This window comes from Panthera pardus, unplaced genomic scaffold (genome assembly GCF_024362965.1).
Source record: "Panthera pardus isolate Hobbes unplaced genomic scaffold, ASM2436296v1 HiC_scaffold_21, whole genome shotgun sequence".
NCBI classification, from domain to species: domain Eukaryota; kingdom Metazoa; phylum Chordata; class Mammalia; order Carnivora; family Felidae; genus Panthera; species Panthera pardus.
The window spans coordinates 5031956-5037790 of NW_026526777.1; positions in this window are offsets into that span (position 1 = coordinate 5031956).

Genomic DNA, 5835 nt, shown 5'->3' on the forward strand with positions numbered 1-5835 from the left:
GCTTTTACTTGAATTGACTCCCCCCACTCTCCCGCCGCCCGACTGCTCCCCCCTCCTCCTTAGTCGCCCCCGCCCCCCCCCCCCCCCCCCCCCCGTGAGCCTGGAGAGGCCACCTGCGTCAGCAGTGCCTGGGATCCTCTCTCTCTCTCCCCTCCCTCGCCAGCCCTTACTTGGTGTCATCGTGCAGGAATCCGTGCCTGTCCCCCCTCTCCCTCCGGATGGCATTCTCTTCTGAGAGGGCATGGGGTCCCCCGGAGCCCCACCCCCAAACCAGGCTCTTGTGCAGTTTTCTCCTGTGGCCCCGACAGGGTGTCGCCAGGGGACAGACAGGACAACACAGAGCCACCGTGCCAAACGCCTCCAGACGGTGGGTCATCCGCTGCTCCTGCCCGCCCAGCTGGCCCGTCACAGACGCCGAGTTTGTGGGGCAGGGTGCTCTCGCACCCCGCCCCGCCCAAGCTAGCCCGAGTCAGGGGTCTCCCTGCCAGGGTCACTGGCTCCGGCTGTCAGAACCTCCCCCTCACATCCACACGTATTCAGAGCGAGGGACGGTCCCTAAAGTCTTTACCCTAAAGTCTCCACCTTCTGCCTCCCGTGGCCACAGCCAGACTGAGGCCGAAACCCTCTGTGACCACTTTCCCTGGGCCATGGGGGACTGTACCCATCCTTTGGGTCTTTCCTAGGCAGCCTCCGAGGGAAGGATAGGAGGGACCCCGGGGAACATGGCTGACCCCTGGCCTCTGAACCTGCCTGCACCTTCGCTCCCGCCTGGCTGGGGCAGGTCCCCCTTCCCGGTGAAGGATGACGAGTTGACTGCTGCACAGATTGAGTGGCTTGCAGACCATGACCCGACCCCCGCGGTCTTAGACCGATGTTTTTCTTTCCTTCCCCCGCCCCAGCGTGTCTCTTCTTGGCGCCAGGGGCCTGTTGTCTTGTCTCTCTTTGGGGGGGATCTCTCTTTGGGGGGGGGAGCCAGTAACTCCTCCTCGTCCCCTGCCTTAAGCCCACTTCTTTGCCTCAGGGGTCTCCTTTCCTTGGCTGGCCAGGGTCCCCTCCTCTCCCTGCCTGGTTCTCTGGGCTCTTGTCTCCCTCAGTACTGGGGTGAGGGCCCAGGATTGCTGCCTTCGTGGGCATCGGCCCCCCTCACCCCAGTGAGCTTCCGTAGTCTTTCCACCCGATCTGATTTCTCGCGAGTTCAGGTCTCGTTTTGAGCCAAATCCGCTGGCTTTCTGAGACCTATTTTCAGTGTGAATCTGAGCCTTTAACTCAGACACCTTTAAATTACGTAGTTTTAGCCAAGAGGACCGGAAGCGGGAACACCGGTATACCTCCAGCCTGGGTCCACGCGGAGGACCATTCTGGCGGCTGGGCTGGAGCCGCCCTGGGCCAGGCCTCGGAATAACTTTCAGGCCCGTCTTCTCCTGGCCAGCCTGCCACGCGGAGCACCCCCTCGGCCTAAGATCCCCACCGGTCTCTGACCAGGGAGGCTTCCAGTGTGGGCAGGGCGGCCCCCGACGTGATGCAGCCTAGTGATCACGTGTCTCCCCTGTCCTCTCTGAAAAAGCACATCTGTCCGTCCGCCGCTTACTAGAGAAGGGCTCTTCAGTTCACGCTTAACCCGGTCCCCACAGATGTGGGTTGTGGGGCTGACTCAGGCACTGCCTGAGGGAAATACATCCTGTCCTGGGGGTCGTGGGATGGTATCTTCTCTCCAAGGACCTGGGCTTAAGAGGAGTCCCTCTGGGTCACATTTCTAAATACCTCACTATCCTGGAAAACGGGGCCCGGATGGTGATTGGGGTCGTTGCCTTTGTGGGCAGGCGTGGGGTGTGTCGGGACGTAAGGACCGAGTTGGGGCGGGCCCAGGGAAAGGGTTTGGGATCTTTGTGGCTGCCCTAGGTTAGGGGCGGGGGAGTGTTTATTTTAAGAACCTGCCATGTGTTTAATCACTGTGATTTTTTTTCATTCCTTTTTCCTAAAACAAGAAAAATTCCCCCCCCCCACCCCACCCCTCTAAGCACTAAGGGCTGTGGCTGAGAATGGTAGTGTTTGGGTCCTTTGCGGCAGAACTGTGGTATTTTGTCTTCTTCGATGATTGTTATAATAATTATTATTTTTTAAAACGTCAGGATGAATTGTCCAGTGTGTGGCTGTGTTTGTCTTTTGCTTCTCCTACGTGGGGAGCTGTCTTCATGCTGTGAACTGATGTGGGGTGCCTCTGAGCCCTGTCCCCCGCTTTGCCTGTCCCATCACGTGCTGGGTTTTCTTACTTTCCTCCTGGGGGGGGGTGAACTTACCTGTGCCCCCCGCCACTGCTCCCCCAGAACACCGGAACTCCAGGGCATCCTAGCTCATCCCACTGCCCCCACCAGGCCTGCCTCTTCATCACTTTGGAACCTTCTCGTTCCTCCCTCCACACCAGGACGCTGTGCCTCGGGCCTTCACCTACCTCGCCACTCTGCCTCAGCCCCCCACTGCTCCCTGTCTCTCCAGCGACCCTTCACGCTCTGGTTATTTTTATTTCCTTTTACTTTCTCGTGTTTTCTTCCCATCCCTCTCCACCTGAGCCTTTCATTCTTCACTGTTCCTGCTGCTCACCCCGCTACGGTACCTGTGAAGAGGCATCGGGACCCCCCCCCCCACCCAGAACCTTCTCATTGGAAACATCCGTTCCCAGAGTCTGTGCTCCTCTCCTTCTCTGTTGGGCCCCTCCGTGCTGTCTGTCAGTCTGTCTGTCTGCTCTTTCCCCTGCCCTTCCCCCCAGGGCAGCATCTGCTGATGGATTCGGTCCTGGTGTGTGATTGTTGTGATCTGTTCTTCTGTGCGCGAATGGAAAGGGGCTTTTTTGGGTCCCTTCCGAGTGAGATTGTAAATGTAGAATTTGCCACTGTTGAATCTAGGTTTTTTTTTTTCCCCTCCTCTTTCTTTTTCTTTTTCCTTTTTTTTTTTTTTTTTTTTTTTTTTTTTTGGGTTACAGAGACCTTGTGCATGCATGTAGAAAATTGTAAAATGTAAATTTTTTTTTAATATATAAAAAGCTTGTTTTTACAGTTTGCAGTGGATCTAAACATTATGGCAATTTTAGGGATTTTTTTTTTCTTAAACATAGGAACTAAAACTGTACAAATTTTTTTTATATAAAATAAAGACATTTGACTTTTGTGGGGGCATTGTGTTGTTTTTCTTTTTTTACTGGGGTGGGAAGCAAAGCAGGCAAGGATCTGCTCCCTGTTAGGGGGAGAGTGGCCAGCAGGGGGCGGTGTGAGCCCATCGTTACTCTGCGGCCCCTCGGATGTGTGTGTAAGACTGGAAACTACCTATTCTGAACTCAGATTCTGAGAAGAGAGAAACCTAGGAAGTGAAGACCCGGCTGTTCCCTGGGGTGGTTGTCAGGATAAGGAGGAAGGAAAGCTTACTTTCTGGGTGGATCCATAGGAATTTCAGGCAGTAGTTGATGGTTTCAGTCAACAGTGATAACTCGTCACTTTTCATTGAGGAAAATTCTGAAGTCTCTGTCTTTTTTTTTTTTTAATGTTTATTTTTGACAGAGAGAGAGAGAGAGAGACAGAGCACGAGCCGGGGAGGGGCAGAGAGAGAGGGAGACACAGAATCCGAAGCAGGTTCCAGGCTCTGAGCTGGCAGCACTGAGCCGGATGTGGGGCTCGAACTCACAGACCGCGAGATCGTGACCTGAGCCAAAGTCGGACGCTCGTCCGACTGAACCACTGAGGCGCCCCAAGTCTCTCTCTTCTTTTTCAGTATCTTCTTATTTCTACCATGCTCTCTCTAGTCTTTCAGGCACTGCGCAAAAAAAGAGCATTCTAGCAATAGTCCTTTATTTACAGTGAAAATGTTCCGTCGGCAGTGGGCTTGTAGTTAAGCCCAAAGTCATCGTCGGGTGATCTGGACCCTTCTCTCCGCTCTGCCCAGACCCACGCTCCTCTGGGACTCTGGGCACCAGGCTTAGCACACGAGCGGCCTTCTGAGGTCAAAAACAAACAAGCAAGGGAATGTCAACTTCTCCGTGTGGAGTTGGCTCATTTCCTGGATTTAGTCTTCCTCTCCCCGGCCCATATTTTGCCGTGCTGAGGACGCAAGGACAAGAAACCGTGTCCTGGAGGAAGAGCCAAGTCTCCAGCAGGCGCCAGACCAAGTAACCCGATGCAAGGCTGTGTGCTGTGTCCCCAGAAGAGCACACACAGGCCCTGCTGGCCTCCCAAGAAGCTCGGGAGCCTCCTGCCAGGAAACGTAAGGAATTTAAGAATCAGGAGCCCGTAACACAATCTCCTTGAGCGGAGGGGCTTTATCGGTTTCGTTCACCGAAGTATTCCTGACATCTGCACCATTCCTCGCATACAGTTGGCGCTCAATAAAAAGAAAATTACTGAATGAGTAATGAGCTTAAGAAACTAACAGTACCATGCGGGCATATAAAGGGCGTCGTTCCCTTTTTCTCCCTTTAAAATTGTACGCAAGTCTTTTTCATGAGAAAAATGAATAAACACGTTTCCCTTGAAGTGGCATATCCCCTGCTCTCATGACTGTCCTTCTGGTAACAGGACTTAAGAGTTTCACTTACTGGTTTCAATTCATCTTGAGGCCAACTTTGTGATTTCTTGTGACCAAACTTCTACCCTCGCGTGCTTCGGAAATTATCCTTTCTCTTCGCGGCCAAATACAATAAATGCTTTTCGGTTTAGCGAGTCTTTATTCGGTGGCGGTGATGCCCCCAGCCTGGCACTAAAGCACGTTGGTTGGTAGAGATTGTGGATGTGTACCTGCCTTCGCTGACCCAACCTTTGTGAGCCCTCGAGGCGTCTGCGTTTAACCTCACGGGCCTCCTCCACCAACACCGGACCCAGGAACCGGTAGATTTAAGACCCGGTCTCAATACTTGATCTATGGGATCATATTTTCTCTTGAGGGTTGGAGAAAGCAGAAGCGATAACCCCGGCCATTTGTCACGGAACAAAGGACATTTGGAGCTGTTGGCCGAGAGGATGTATTTTCCATGGAAGTATTGCACATATCACTGAGGACAGGGACTTGGCTCGTGTGCTGTCGGGATAACGCCCCACTTCTCCCGGCCGTTCCTGCCCAGACGTGATTTTCCAGCTTTTGCCTCTGAAATGAGACTAAAGGGGAAACCCGGGGCTGGGGCACTGGGAGCGGAGACGGGCACCGTTAGATCTAGTCCCTTAGCAAATCTTTACTCCTTTTTTTGTTCAGGCCAGCTTGATGTCTTCTCCATGAGAAAGAGAGGGTTAAAACAGTCGCTGGCTTTTTATGTGCTAGTTTAATCACGGGATGGAAAATACCCTTCCAAGTGTCGGAAAGGACGGGGCGGGAGGAGGTCGGCCTTCAGAAAACCATCACGGCATTAGTGGACAAGCGGTCGCGGAAGGTTCTAGGGAGGTATTAGAAGACCGTGTCCATCGTAGAAAGATCTTGGGGAACAGTTATCACTGCACCAGCTTTCCAGTTTCTCTGTAGGCTGCGAATGGCGTGTATCCCTCATTACCAAGGGCAGGGTAGACATTAAATCCTAAGAACTCCTAACAATAATTGCCAAACTGAAGGATGTGCGGAAAAGTCGGAGAGATAAATAAAACACTGTCCCTTCCTCCAATGCCAAGGACTTTGGCCAGTAAAACTGCAGACATTTTAGTACTTTGCCGTTGGCAACCCAGGGAAGCAAGCTCTACCTACAGGCGGTAAGTACCCCTGGGCAAGGGACACGCCGAAACCAACACTTGGGGACAGCGGTGAGCGTGATCGGTGAGCTGTTTGATGTGTGTTTTTCAGTGGTGACTGGAAAAGAGCCGTCTGCACCCT